Below are 16,262 nucleotides of genomic sequence, written 5' to 3'. Positions count from 1 at the left end.
CTCATCTGAAACACCCTAACGCAGTGAAGTACGTGCTGGTTGATTTATCCCTTCTGGAAGAATAAAGGTTGCGTTGGACCCGGTGAGATTTTAACCTGTGATCCTAGAGAATCTTCCAGAGCTTCAAACCTCAAGTTTGATGTGTAACCTACTGGTTTAAAGGGACCTACATATTAGTACTGGAGAGTCTAACATAGTGGGTGGGTACATCAGACATGAGAAAGAGCAATTTAGTCAGCAAGACACCTATATTCCCTGCTCTAATCATAAAAAAAGATGATCTTTCCAAGAGTTACCACAAGGAGAATTTTGATACGCACTGAGTGAGAGCAATCATGTTGCTGGAATTTCCCTTTATGGAACTTCAGCCTCCATTTAGAAAAGAATCTCAATAATTTCTGAGAATGTAATGCCTTCTTTTATTAGTAAAATGTTTAAGATGTACATTATGCCCAAATTCTTGTGATGTTATTGTTGAATATACATCATTCTTGAGTGCAACGTACAATGAACTTATTTATCTTGATTTAATTAATATTCCTTGGAATCATACTTCATTATTACATGGATTCAGGCAGATAAATTACATTCCCTGAAATACAAAGCAGCATACTAAATGACACTTGATGAACTGCTACAGCATTGGGTCTTATTAAGGGGAACTCTTACAAATCACGTCCCACCTGTCACCACTCCACATACCTGTTTCACCAGGAGGCTAAAATCCAGCCAGAATAGACTTTCCTACTTGCTTCCTTTTCTGACTGCTGTTTCTGAGGCTTGCCTCTCTGAATATATTTTTCACATTTTTTGCTTATATGTTATTTTCTTCTGTGAAAGGTGGCAAGAGAGGGGAGGATGGGGTGGAAGGTATTTTCAGAAGGTGAAAAAATAAGATCAATTTTTTGGACTATGATATAAATCTCAGTAAAACCAAGTTTTTATAATCAGAAACAATATAATTTTGGGGGGCTATTTATTCATTAAATGATTTTTTTCAGCCACTATTACCAATTTTTGCCCAAATGATTAAATTCGCTTTGGAGTTAATCCAATTTGGATTTGCCAAAGCAAACAGACAGCTTAAAAAATAAATCTAACATAAAATCTAAATATTTTCTCTTCAGAATCACCTTGTCTTTATTTTTTTTTCTTCCATTCATATCTCTGTTCTCCTTTTATCATCTTCCTCTCCATTCTAAGAAAATTGGTCTACTTTTAAAATTATGGTGTTTATATTGCTATTAATTCCAGAAATAAAAAGAATTTGCTAATATTTAATATGTATAATGTCCTGTCATTTCCCCAACTATCCTCACAAAATGGAATTGAGTGAGTCTCAAAATAGAACATTTGACACATCTATACAATCCACCGAAAAAACATTTTGATAGAAGTCGCCACTTTGCATGTTGGCTGATTTCACCGCCTGGTGACATGACATACCACTTAAAATGCATATTGGGAAAATAAAATTTTTTTTCTATGCCCGCAATTGCATATTATTTGCTGTACTGAGGATTGACAGATTAAATACAGGATGCTCAGTTAAATTTGAATTTTAGATAAAGAAGAAACATTTCTAGTATATATGTGCGTATCAAATATTGCATGGAACATACTTACACTAAAATTAGCGTTTGTAATTTGAAATTCATATTTAACTGAGTGTCCTGTGCTTTTATTTGCTAAATCTAGTAAACCTTACTGCATGCGAAGATGAAATAAAAGGTGTGAATGACCTGCAATGTGAGCAATATTTTTGATAGTGCAGGTTTTTGTGGATTTGTCATCCATAATTTTAATAACTTGTTTTTTGAGACTTTGATTTAAAAAATTGTTTTGAACTATTGATACTTATCTCGATGACTACCCAGGTTATTGGTATCTCTTCTGTAAATCTTAAGGATTGTCATTTTGATCCTGTATCCACTTAAAACTCAAATTTTGGTAAAACTCAAATTTACATTTTAATAGTACTGGGCCAGACATAGCTATTATCATAGAAAATGTGTTACGACTGCAAAAAGTGTGAATTTCTTAAAACTTCTCCTTGGCTTCAAAGAGCCAAGGAGAACAACATGGGAATTTTATTGGAAAGGAAGTGTCCTCAATCACAAAACTTAGAATAGGCTGAAATTGGGAGTTAGCAGCCTATCCCTGTACCCTGTGGTTTGCACCTTTACTCTTCCCAGGAAAGTTGGCCTCAGTCTTTTCCTTGTAGACACTTCTTGGCTCTTCATCCCGCATGGTAAAACAGAAGCACCCAGAATTCTAACTTTACATGTACATATATACCCATACACAGAGCCTTCATCTCATTTCCAACTCCAGGAATAAAAAATATCACTATCTCAACATGGAACAGATGAACACCTCTGTGTTAGTAAGCTAAGATCAGGGTGGTGTTACCCAGTATATGGCCAACTGATGGTGGCTTACTCTTGGCTGGGGAGTTGCATCTGTAAAAAGAAAAAAAAAAAAAAAACTAGCCTTTAATGTGTAGGATAGAAAGATACCCTGATAGGTATCAATCACAAGTACTAAGTAACAGGAGGTTTTTTTTGTTTTTTAAAAATTTTATTTGTTTATTTATTTGAGAGAAAGAGCCCGAAATTGAGTGGAGGAACATGGGGAGAGGGATAAGCAAACTCCGCACTGAGCTCAACTCGGGGCTCAATCCCATGACCCTGGGATCACATCCTGAGCTGAAACTAAGAGTCAGAGGCTTAACTGAATGAGCCACCCAGGCACTTCAAGGAAGAGTTCTTAAGGAGATTCAAAATAAATTATACAGCATAGGATGAGGTCAGGCTTGGGTCAGTTGATGGAGCTTATTGAGCATCTGGGAATAAGGGTGCAGCAAGTACAGGTGAAGACAAAAAAAGGAAACTTGGTCTTACACAAGATATGTCAAACTAAAACTTCACTTTAAATGATTCATTTGTATAACTTTGAGAAAAAAAGTACCAAACATGTAAGCAATACTTAAAATGGGAAAAACACCACACTAATTCCTTTGAAGTTGTTTTAAAAATGGAAGTGGGGGTGTTAGCATATGGATTTTTTATTTTTAGATTGGAGTATTTGTTCACAGCAGTATTGGCTGGAAAAGTTTTGTTTGTTCAATACACGAATTTAATGACAGTTTTCTTTAATATTTTTCAGAAGAAACCTAGCTATTAACCCCTTAGATTATTGAGAAGTAAAATGCAGTAGCTTTATTTGATTAAACTTTGGTGGAGATTTTTGGCACTTTTACATCCAGCACTCATGTGAAGTTACTATTTAAAGTCTTAAAGAGTCTGTTCTCTCCGACGCCTTCTCATTCTTATAGGAGCTTTCATTAATAATAGCCAAAGGCAACTATAGCAGTTAAAGGAAAGATAAATTGAACTGGAATTTTTAAGGTGATACTAACTACTCTTGAAATAAATTTTAGGTTTGCGGAGGCAAATCAAATATATTTAATGATAATCACGTGCCAGACACTGTTCTGGCACTTGATGCTTAGGACACTTTAATACAGGGATACCACATTTTATCGCCCCTCTCTTTATTGAACTTCTCAGGTATTGCATTGTTTTTACAAATTGAAGGTTTGTAACAACCTACATGGAATAGAGCAAGTCTATCGGTACCACTTTTCCAACAGCATTTGCTCACTTTGTGTCATCTGTGTCACATTTTAGTAATTCTCACAATACCTCAAACTTTTTCATTATTATTATATTTGAATTGCTGCAATCTCACGATAAAACTTTAAGGGATAAGGAATTGCTTCTTGTGAATAAGCAGAGAAAGTGGTTTCTTGAGATGGAATCTACTCCTGGTGAAGGTGCCTGTGAAGATTGTTGAAATGACAACAAAGGATTTGGAATATTGCATAAACTTAGTCAATAAAGCAACAGCAGGGTTTGAGAGGATTGACTCCGATTTTGAAAGAAGTTCTATTGTGGGTAAAATGCTATCAAGCAGCATCACATGCTACAGAGAATTGTTCCTAAAAGGAAGAGTCAATCCATGTGGCAAACCTCATTGCCTGTCTTATTTTAAGAAATTGCCACAGTCAGGGATTAAGGAGTGCACTTGTGATGAGCACCGCTGTGGTATGTGACTGTTGAATCACTATATCATACACCTGAAACTAAAAGAACATTGTATGTCAACTAACTGGAGTTAAAAACTTAATTAAAAAAAAAGAAGGAAATTGCCACAAGCGCCACAAACCTTCAATGGCCATCATCAATCAGTGGCCACCAACACCAAGACCCTCCCCCAGCAGAGATTATGACTTGCTGAAACCTCAGATGATAGCATTTCTAAGCAATAAGGTATTGATTAGTGTGTATATATTGTTTTTTAAGACATAATGCTATTGCAGGCTTATGAGACTACAGTACAGTATAATCATAACTTTTACATGCACTTGGGAAACCAATTCATCCGACTTGCTTTATTGCAATGTTTGCTTTATGTGGTGGTCTGGAACCAAACTTGCAATATCTCCGAGGTATGCCTTTGTTACCTTAAATATTAACTCACTTAAACCTCAAATCAATGCTTTGAGGTAGACGCTGTTATCATTCTAATTATAAGGGTAAAGAAACTGAGGCACAGAGAATTTAGGAGATTTTCCATGGACTCAAGTGTTGGAACTGGGTTTGATTCCAGGCAGTGTAGCTCTGTGCTCCTTTCCACTGTTGCATGCCCTCACTCAACTGAGACATTAGCATATTGATTAAATCATAAACACAATATTTTGAAAAAGCGGTAGCTAAGTATTAATATAGTTGTTCATGCTTCAAAATAGGCATTAGGCTCGTTTGTTTTAAATATTGGGTGCATTCATATTTATGACCTATTTCCCCCTTTATGTTCTTTTACTTTTAAATAAATATTTATTATATTAAAGTGTAGCATGGAAAAAAAAATTCCCTAAACAGAATAATTCTGAATGAACGTGTTCGAAATTCATTCTTAAGAAATCATACAAAGGAAGGGTATAAATAATTTCTGAAGTTTTCACAATCATTTACTTAAAATAAAGATTAGAGAAATATGATATTACAGCAGGTTAATAGCACTCTTATAAAAGCTGTTTTCTCAATTTGATTTCTCCTTAATTAAGGGCTGGTGATATTTATGCTAATAAAAGTATCTGGTATATGACTGGGAGATTCTTTTTAACATGAAAAATTATACAGCCTGACAGTGTTCCAAGAAATAATCGCTTTAATAATGATAGAAAAAAAAGCCTGGTTATTAAAAACAGTATAAAATAAAACTGTTCTTTATTTTGGCAGCAGCCTCAAAATCATCCATTATATTTCAAATTCACTCTAAGTTATAAAACTATCTTGGAATAAGTTTGTCTGTGTGATTACATAATTTCTATAAACTTTAAACCCCCTTTCCACCTCCTCCAAGCTTTAATAAAACAGGCAAATATACATCTCAATGGCAGATTAAGGCTTTTTGGTAGCTAAGCCTAATTAAAATGGCAACATTCCAATGGTTTCTTTACCAGGGAGCAAGGACATCTGTAAGGGATAAAAAGATACCAAGCATTTTGATGCATTTGTTTCCAGTGTTTAAATGTGGCAACAGAAAACACGGATTGATATTGGCTAAACTACAAGCAACGTTTGAGTTAGAAGTTTAAAAAGAGCACAGGAAATCAAAGCAGTTAAAGGAATTTTTATTTTAGGTTGTTGTTTTGCCTCTTATTTCTGCCTATTTGCATAGAATTCCCCCCAAATGCGTCCCAGCGTATTATATTCCCCTCATGGAAATTTCTTATACAGAGAGAGAAGTTCTACAGGAAAGAAATTGGTTCAACTCTAATTAACCCAGCATTTCTCAAACTCACTGACCATGAAATACTTTTCTTTTTTTCTCCTTCCCAGCATCAACTTCATTCCCATCTGAGCATCGTTTGGGAAGAGCTGCCCTCGCTTACCATTCCCTGGCATTTTAGAATGTCATTATTAGTCTCAAATGTCTTAAGTGCTTTTTGTGCCCTGAAATTATCCCACGGTGGCCGTAGATATTCTATGTATTAAGGTGCCAATCCAAGTTCCGAAGGAGAGAGATGCAGTGAGAGAGGAAATAGAACTTTCTGGGCCACTGGGAGGAAATGCTGTGGCACAAAAGCTGCTCATTTGTGTTACACTGACTTGTGCAAATTCCCTGCTCCTACATCCCCAGTAGTTGACTGAAAACATTTGGAGGCTGCAGATTCCCCTAGAATGGGGGAATCGGCCAATGAATATTTGCTGAATCAAATTAAAGAACTCAGATTTCCTCCAGTCCATTTATCATTCTGTAGCTCCTAAACTCTTGGAACTATACTAGCTAAATACTGGCCCTGACTTTTTTTTTTTTCTTAAACTTTGTGTTTATGATGGGTTTAGCAACAGGTGAACTAACCGTGAACTCTAGTATACCAATGAGTTAGGTGGTTATACATAAATCAAGCACTTTTTAGTTCATAATCTGATTCGTATACATAGTGAAATTAAGGAAGCAGTACTTTTCTGCTGTTTTTATTCATTTTTATATTTTTTTAATAAAGAATGAGGCGGGCATTTACAAGTGACATATCACCTGGGTGCGTAGGTTTTCTTCTAATTTCATCATTTTTAAAAACCAAGGATTTTGAAACCATACGAGAAAGCCATGGAGACACTGTTCGGGGTCATTTTCCTTGGGAGCAAATATTTCAAATGAACAAACTTCACTTAGGAATACTGTGAGCAGATGTTTGTTTTTTCTCAGATTACTTTTTTGCTTGCTGTATGGCACAAGATGCACAGATAGAAGGTTCGAAGTGCAGGATTGGGAAAAGACTTTCTTTTACACATAGTATGGCCTGCGCCTCAAGCTAGTTAAATTCTGTTCTGACATGCAGATAATGAATATGTCCTTTAAGGTAGTCATATTCTTTTTCTTGTAGAAACTTTTATTCTAAATGCCATTCACTGAAAATAAAAGTGGAACTCAGCATCTATTCAGTACTGCTGAAGAAAAATATTTATTTAGTAAAATAATCTAAAATTTGTCACCTGATTTACCAGCACCAGATATTTTTGACATATCTCAACTGTTAAAATAGTCTGACATTTTCTGCATAACTCCAACCTTGAAGCTGCTTAGCAGGACAAAATTTGAAGCTTCAATTAAATACTGTAAGTGAAAAATACTCAACCAAGTGTTTTGAGCATCTGTGAGGTTAGTAGTGACAACACTTATAATCAGAGTTGTTAAATAATTTTAAGTTTGAAATTTCAAAATTTCACAAATTATCCACTTATAGATTAAAATTTTAATTACATTTTTTCTTGTATTTAGGCACATATTTCTCATTATTTTGATTTTCTTATAAAAACAATCTTACTTATATGGTAAATAAAATCACAATGCATTAGAATATTTTTACACTGGCATTTATATACCAAAGTATAATGATTAGCCTTTGGTTAAGGAAATAAAAACCACTCTAGGTCTGTCAAGCAGAAAGGATTTAGTAAGGGGATTAGTATTATAAAGATGCAGGAGAGCCTGTCTGCCTCCTATCTTCCTCCTCTAAAAGGTATCAGGCAGGGGCACCTGAGTGGCTCAGTCAGTTAAGCATCTGTCTTCGACTCAGGTCATGATCCCAGGGTCCAGGGATCAAGCCCCACATCAAGCTCCCTGCTCAGCAGGAAACTTGCTTCTCCCTCTACTCCCCCCTCCCCTGCTTGTGCGCTCTCTCTCTCTCTCTCAAATAAATAAATAAAACCTTTAAAAAAAAATGAGAGGTACCAGGCAAAGGCAGTGATATTACCTGCTGAAGGATGGTATCATGGAACAGGAAGTTAGGGTCATCTGATGGTAACCAGTAATGACAGTCTCCAGGAAGTTCCCACAAGGATAGCATGTTGGGGCAGGATGGTACAGGATGGCAGGAATGTCCCAGAGGCGGTCAGTAGTGACAGTCTACAACAAAAGGTTGATGTGTTGGGGAAAGGCACTAAGTCACGCCAGGCTACGATTAGGGAACTGTGCAACTAGGCATACGTATTGAGCATAATTGGAGCAGATTTCTCACTGAAGGAGAAGGAAGGTACAAATATAGAAATGAGGAAAACTGAAATAAACCTGTGGTATTAATCTGAAATTGGAGATATGGTATAAATTCACAGCTTTTAAGATATACAGATAGGGGCAGCCCGGGTGGCTCAGTGGTTTAGCGCTACCTTCAGCCCAGGGCGTGATCCTGGGGACCAGGGATTGAGTCCCACATCAGGCTCCCTGCATGGAGCCTGCTTCTCCCCCTGCCTGTGTCTCTGCCTCTGCCTCTATCTCTCTCTGTGTCTCTCATGAATAAATAAAATCTTTAAAAAAAGATACATAGATAGATGACAGACGGTGGAACAATAGATAGATGATGGCTACATGATAGATGTGTAAAAACAACAAAAGGGTGTGTATGAGCATGTGAACGTGTGTGGTGTGGGTGTGCATGCATATGTGTGTGTGTATGTGTGTGTGTATTTTCAAGCTCTGTCCAATGAGAGGTTCTGGATACAGCAACACCCAAGTGGCAATGACCACATTAGTTTAAACGAATATAAATAAGCACTAAATACTCAAAGAACAAACAAGTTTTGAAGGCAAATTGGACAAAGAAACAAATTTGAAAGGACTCTCACTGGCCAAAGATAAGTAGAAGCATCAAATAATGATTGGAATGGACTTTAGCCCACTGAATAAAACGGGAATTCTTGAATCCAGAAAATACTGTCCCTTACAGTAATACGAACCACTAAATGTGGACAAATGAATAAATTAGTAAATCACCATTTTGCAATCATCATAAAACTAATTTAGATAAGAAATATCAATGAATGCTACAACTCTATTGGGTGAAAGCGGAATGAGAAAAGGATTATTAATCTAATCCCAAATATTTCTACAGAAAACATTTATTATTAGCAAAGCAAAAATGGAGAAAAAGATTACAGCAGAGACTCTTGATATTCGAACTTCCAATCTAGTGATTGAAATTTAAACCACCAGTAATGAGACAAATCAACACTGTGTGCTACCAGATAGGATGTAATGAGAGGGACACTGCATCACTTCTGTGTTATTCCTGCCCCCAATCCATAACCTGGGTCTAATCATGAAGAAACATCAGACAAATCTATGTGAGGAACATTCCACAAATTTGCTGCCCTATTATCTTCAAAAACATCAAGTTCATAAAAATGAAAGACTGAAACTTTGCTCCAGATTGAAAGATACTAAAAAGACAACCAGATGTGAGGATAATCCTCTTGCCATAAAAGAAATTAGTGGGGTTATTGGTGAAGCTTGAATGAGACCTCTAGGTGAAGGGTATAGAGGAGTTTGCTATAATATTTTCATAACTTTTTGGAAGTTTGAAACTGGTTCAAAATGGGAATTTAAAACCAAAAGCACTAGAATGACTGGCGAGTATAAGTCAAGTGAAGATGATAATTTTTGATTCGCAACTAAGCATGGAAAGAGGGGGTTGGAAAGCTGATTGCAAAACTCCACATGTGAAAATCCACGCATCTGTCAAATACTGTCAGAGGAGCCAGAATATGGCTTCTGGCTGTGCTCTTCCTTCCAAATCTCTTGTGAGGAATCCTCTTTAGAAGAAGTCACCTGGAATACTGCTGGCAAGGGCTTTTGGGAACTGCAGTTTCCAGACTTTCAAGCGCTGTACAGAGAGTGGATAATGCCAACAATCTGGCATGTAAAGCATCACAGATCGATTCAGTTAGCCTAAGGTTGACTGCTTTTGTTATTTATTAATAAACATGGGTTTGCAGTGTGAAGGTAAACTCACTTTTTAAGTGAATTTGCACATTTGTTTATCGTTCAATGTGTTTCTGTGGTTTGGTTTTGCATGGTTTTTTTTGCGCACCTAGCGAACAGCAGTCTCAATGATAGATGCTAGGGATTTAATGGTCATCATGCCAAAGAAGGTTTGGGGTCTCTTCCAGTCTGTAGCTTTTATGGGGTCTGGAGACATAGTAAGCAAGTTAGTAAAAAAAAAAAAAAATGAAAAAACAAAAAACAAACAAACAAAAAACAAAAACCACCACCACCACCACCACCAACAACAACAACAAAAACAAATGAAACCAGACAAGCCCTATGAATGAAATATACAGGGTGCTGTGACAATACCTGGGAATGAGGGTGAGAAGGAGACATTCTCATGAGAACTTGGAGGAATGACATTCTGGGCAGATAGAGCCGCCAATACAAGAGCCCAGAAGTAGGAGGGATGAAGAGGCGGCTGGAAAGAAATGTGTGGTGCTAAGGAGTTTGGCTACTTCTCCAAGTGCAAAGATAAGGTAATTAAGTAGAAGTTTTATGATGGGATCTTTATTTTAAAATTGAAATGCTGGCAACTTCATAGACAAAGGAGCACCAGGGGTTGGGAGAAAGGTGCAAGCAGGGAGGAGAGACTAGAGGGTTATTTTACAAGATGAAATGAGCAGTGACGGTAGGCTCCAGAGATACAGGAGGGTGAAGAGAGGGGAGATATGTTTTGGAGAAAGCATTGGCAGGACACTGTTCTTTCTTTGTATTACGTACACAGTATTTTTCATGTTGGTTGGTCTGGTAGGTCAGAAAAACATTCTGTACACTTCACCGCGGATAAAGCCCCCAAGTAGGACGATTCGATTGTAGGGCTAATGTAATGAACAATTGTTTTTATCTGCACAGAATCCTGTGACCATCATTTGGTAAGAGGACTGACTCAATTTTATTTTACTTTTGTTGACATTTCTTTTCCTTCCCTGTGACACACAGGCCTGGGGCAACCATCCACCAAGTTATTTCTACCTCCCTCATCTCATCTCACCCCCACCAGTGGATGAGCCTATGACCCAATCTAGCCCATTCAATCTTTTCTCTCCCACGATTGTGATTTAGTAGTGAAATATTACAGGGGTGGTGGGGAAGTGGAGCTAAGATGGCCTTATAGAAGTGTTCAAACAGGGACACCTGGGTGGCTCAGTGGTTGAGCATCTACCTTTGGCTCAGGTTGCGATCCCAGGGTCCTGGGATCGAGTCCCGCATCTGGCTCCTCATAGGGAGCCAGCTTCTCTCTGCCTATGTCTCTGCTCCTCTCTGTGTCTCTCATGAATAAATAAATAAAATCTTTAAACTCACTCTCAGTGGGTTCCCAACACCCTCTGAGACGTTGGAACTCCTGATCTTTCTCTGGCCAGACATATCAGGTTTTTTTGAGTGTATGAGTTTTTCAGTGCAGTGTCCTTCCAATAAACTCCTTCTAAATTTACTCATCCAGACATAATTTCTGTGGCTTAGACCCTAAGAATTCTAACCCATAAAGTAACTTTCGGGGGGTTTAGCTACTTTCAATTTGGAGAGCAGCATAGCAATTATCTATTTAAAAAGGCAAAATAGAAGGGCACCTGGGTGATTCACTTGGTTAAACCTCTGACTCTTGATTTTGGCTCAGATCATGATCACAAGGTCATGAGATCAAGCCCCACATCAGACTCTACACTCAGTGAGGAGGCTGCCTGATTCTCTCTCCCTCTCCTTCTGCCCCTCCCCCTGCTCACGCACTCTCAATAAATAAATAAATAAATAAATAAATAAAATCTTTAAGAAATTAATTTTTAATAGAGAAAGTTTATTTATTTATTTATTTATTTATTTATTTATTTATTTATTCATTCATTCATTCATTCATTTATTCATGGAGACACACACACACACAGAGGCAGAGACACAGGCAGAGGGAGAAGCAGGCTCCATGCAGGGAGCCCCACGCCGGACTCGATCCCAGGTCTCCAGGATCAGGCCCTGGGCCAAAGGCGGCACTAAACCGCTAAGCCACGGGGCTGCCCTCTTTAAGAAATTAAAAAATAAAAAAGCAAAATAGAAAACATTAAATAAGGGACACCTGGGTGGCTCAGTGGTCAAGCATCTGCCTTCCATTCAGGGTGTGATCCTGGGGCCCTGGGATCCAGTCCTGCATCAGGCTCCCCCCAGGGAATCTGCTTCTCCCTCTGTCTGTGTCTCTCTCTCTCTCTGTGTCTCTCGTGAATAAATAAATAAAATCTTTAAAAAAACAAAGAAAAGAAAAATGTAAAATAAAGAAATTTAACTGTAATTTTTCATTACTAAAAATCATGTAAAAAACCAAACTTAGAGCTTTCACCTAACTTCATTTCTAAGAAAAAAAAATCGGTCTAATTTGTGTTATCAAAACGTATATATAATAATACAAATTTTACTCAAATTTTTACTTCTCAAAAGTAATACCTTTTGAGAAGCAGTGATCTGTTGCCCCACCTCTCTCCACCTGCGGCTCTATTCCTTAGAGGTAACCTCTTTTATTTATTTCTGGTTTTAGACTTCTGGTTGTTTTGTTATTTTTACATAATCTGTTAATTCTACTGTCCCTGATTTTTTAAACTATAAATATTAGCTGTCACATCCCTATTATGTCATAAAAAATATTGCATTAGCACTTTCAGTTTTCACTATATTTTAAAACCATATACTTATAAAAAATAAAAATAAATTTAAAAATAAAACTGTACTTATATTATTTTTACTTATTTAAATCAACCAAAGAGAGAAATATCTTGATTACTCACAATATAAAAGAGAATTTCATTGTCCCCAAATTTCCTTTCAACTTAGGGAAGGAAAATTTAGAGACAATGAATTTGTCAACTATTTATGTACTTTTACATTTTTGAGGGTGGTGAATTTTACATTTAATTCAGTAAACTTAAGATTATTGAATTTTGCCCCTAAATTGAATTTAAAAGTTGAAAATCACTGTAAAGGATTTTCATTCTGATGACCCTTCCTTTGCTCCATCCCGCCCTCCCGCTCTTTCTTTCTTTCCCAAGTTCTTAAATAACATTTTTCCTTTGTGCTAAACATTGTTCTAGGTGTTGCGGTACAGGAGTAAATATTGTTCTTGACATCAGTAGTGACATGCATTATGCTTACTATCTAGTATTTTAAAATTCCTGAAGTTTCTGATCCTTTTACCTACCCACACCAACATGCTCTTCTTTTTCTTTCCTATTTTTTTTTTTTTGTTTGTTTGTTTTGTCTTGTTTTTCTCTCCTATTGTTTATCATGTCCTTGGGTGCACATACACTCCCAGTTTACTAACTACTCCTCCCCATTGCCTCAATTTGTTTCTCGGTGGACACAGTTCCCCTGAAGCCCTCCACCTTCTTGCACAAATCCAGGACTGTTAGCTATTTATCACCCTGGGATATCTCTAATAAATCTGCTGATTTAAATATGCTTCTTATTGGACCCATGACCTGGTTCTTTATTTAATCTCTTATTACACTGTAGCACATCTTTCATTAACTTTCTCAGAACGCATGCGCGGAACATAAGACACAAGTATCTAAAAAGTCTCTCTTTGGTGCATATGTGATTTGAGGATTTGTTTCAATAGAGAATTTCTAGTTTTAAAATTATTTTTTCTCATAATCTTAAAGGTATTTCTCCAATATTTTCTAGTACCTGATGTTACTGATAAAGTCTGATACCAGTTTACTTTTTGCCTTCTTTTAAATAAATACATTTTTAATTTCCTTTCCTTTCTTCCTCCTTCTTTCTGGAAGTGTTCAGAGGTTTCTTTATCTTTGGCATCCTGAAATTTTATAGTGATACATTTAATTTTTAAATTATTTATGTTATTAAAAAATAAAATAAATTATTTATGTTATTAATAATTTATTGTTATAATTTTTCCCATGACCAACATTCTCTGGGCACATGTGATCCTTCTCTTTGGGGACTTTTATTCAATATTTGAATGGTAATTAAATTTCTCCTTTTTTTTTTTTTTTCAAATTCTAGAACTCTTCATACTTGGATACCAGGCTTATGGGCAGAACAGTTCTCTCTCTATATTTCCCACTGTCTTGCCTTTTTATTTTAAATTTTAATTGACTTTCCTGACTTTGTATTTTTGCAATTTTAGGGACTTAGCAAGTTAGTCACAACTTTAATTTCTAAAGGTTGTTTTCATCTTATGTGTCCATTTTCATACCTCACCTTATTTTTAGTTTATCAATGTAATGCCTTGACTTTCTCAGAATATGCCAGAGATTTATTTTCTACATTTCCTTTCCGAGGGAAAATTTTAGCACAAGAAAATGCTACTTCCATTGGGGTACATTTTCTTATTTTTATCTTGGTCTTTCTTTAATGCTGTAGGTTTTCTTCATGACTGGTAGTTCTGGTTAAGTAAATGCATATTTAAAAACGAAGCAGCTGTGAGATGGTTTGGAAATGCTGTGTGCATCGATGGGGTTTGTCCACTGGCACAATGCACGATGCACTACGAGGGCTGTGGGCAGAGATGTGACCCTCAGCCTGCAGTGTTCAGAGGGCTTTACTTTCTGATTGATCAGCTCTGGCTAAGTATCATCTTCCCCACAGAAATTGTGTGATTGTGTGTGTGTGTGTGTGTGTGTGTGTGCATGTGTATGTACACATGTGTGTGTGTGTGCGTGAGAGAAAGAGAGACAGATAGATCTGTAGGAGAAAAGTAAAAGACTCATTTGTTGTATAGATTGATCCTTAATTAAGCCTCCAACCAGCCCCAACTCCCACCCCTGCTTTTTCCTTTCCCAGAGGCCACCTGGTGTCTGAAGCTTCTGGGGTCCTGGGCGTGTGCTGAGCAGCAGGTCTGACTCCACTGGCCCCTCCTGAGGTGCTCCAGGCTCCTGCCTCCCCACTCCACTCCATCAGCCCCCCCACGATCCTGAAATACTGAAGATTCCCCTCAGTGACTGCCTTTGTGCTCTTTTTGTTGTGGTGGGACAGTATCTTTACAGTTGCTTCACTGGCACCCTAAGAGAGACATGGGTACATGAAAAGAGGCTGTACTCACCTGCATTCGCCTTCCTCAAGTGGAAGTTAGCTGCCAGTACTTTTTAATTATGCTGCAGAAGTATAATTCTGTTCAGTTCTGTAGGTGAAAGGGCATTTATTAACGTTAATTATAGTTTATATTTTAAAGTTTCTATGTAGGTAATTTTGAAAATTCCTTAGTGACTTAATATTTCAAAATCTTATAAAATCCACGACTTTTAGGCAGGGATTTAACTACTAAAAGTAACACCTAGTGGTTTTTATCTTGCTTTTTAGAATGTGGTGTTCCGTCTGGCTCTTAAGCCAATTTGCACATACAGACAAGCAATCAGAGTTAAGGGCACTTAAGAACAGCAGAAGATCACTGTTGGGAGCATATACAGAAAAGAAATTCCCCTACAAACCTCTTCTCCTCTTTCATTGGCCCCAGCAAACGTCTTGTCCCGTCCAGGTCTACCAAACTAAGAGAGCTGCCCTGGCTCCAGGATGCATAGACAAGTGAAGGCCTACCTCTGTAATCAGGGATGAATTTCCATGGCATGGCAAATGCCCCATGGTGGGGAGGGGGGTTGCCGGGGGAAGGGAAGTGCCTTAATAATTGTAAAAGTCTGCAAGGAAGGAAAGAAGGAAACATGACTACTTAACAGGCAACCAAAATATCTTGCAACCTACTTACTCAACCAATCAGTTAATGCCGATACACTCAAGTGGCTGTACCGTGGAGGGATTGAATAAACTTTAGGGAATAAACCACAATCATGAAGATACTCCTATGATGGTAAGCACAGAGAGGGAGGCATGGGGCAGATCCCGGAGGGTCTCACAAGACATCATGAGGAATGTGGATGCTAGTTTTATAAATCAGAAATGGTTAAAGTGTTTTAGATAGAGGAGTGACTGAATACATCTTGTCTTTTAAGAATATCACTCAGGGACAGATGTTTGGTGGCTGGACTTGGGGGGCACAGAGCTCAGAGGCCTGAAGTTAAGCTACTCTTTCTTTCTACTGCTCGCCTTCAGCATCCTGTACTTATTCATCCCTTGGCATCTATTGTTCTGATGACTGTTTTTGAATGTTAATTACCAAAATATAACCCTACGTGAGATAAACTATATGAGCCTTACTATTACACAACCACAACCATCCTTTTTACAACTTGTTTTTTCATCGCAGATGTACCAAAAATCACATGCCTGCCATTTAATTTAGTTTAGGGAATACTTTGAAAATTATACCTTTTTTCCCTTGCTACTATTTCCTTGGACATAGGCTGCTATTTAATTGATGTTTATATCTACAATATGGTTAGCTCATGCAGTGTGTGATATACATACATATC

At 37.3% G+C, this 16,262-nt stretch overlaps 1 long non-coding RNA gene across 1 annotated transcript in view; it reads right to left on the bottom strand.

The window, feature by feature from the left end:
• Positions 1 to 442: 442 nt before the first annotated feature.
• The window catches only part of LOC125755211 (uncharacterized), a 42,322-nt gene continuing 26,502 nt past the window's right edge, over positions 443 to 16,262 (bottom strand). Inside the window, exons 2-4 of the long non-coding RNA XR_007411081.1 lie at positions 14,942 to 15,019; positions 7,829 to 7,980; positions 443 to 2,462 (exon numbers count right to left, since the gene is read on the bottom strand). This is a non-coding gene — a long non-coding RNA (uncharacterized LOC125755211). The remainder of the gene's footprint in view (positions 2,463 to 7,828; positions 7,981 to 14,941; positions 15,020 to 16,262) is intronic.

This window comes from Canis lupus, chromosome 6 (genome assembly GCF_003254725.2).
Source record: "Canis lupus dingo isolate Sandy chromosome 6, ASM325472v2, whole genome shotgun sequence".
Taxonomy (NCBI): Eukaryota; Metazoa; Chordata; class Mammalia; order Carnivora; family Canidae; genus Canis; species Canis lupus.
Note: the sequence above shows the minus strand (reverse complement) of the source record. Positions and strands in the feature narration are given on the sequence as shown.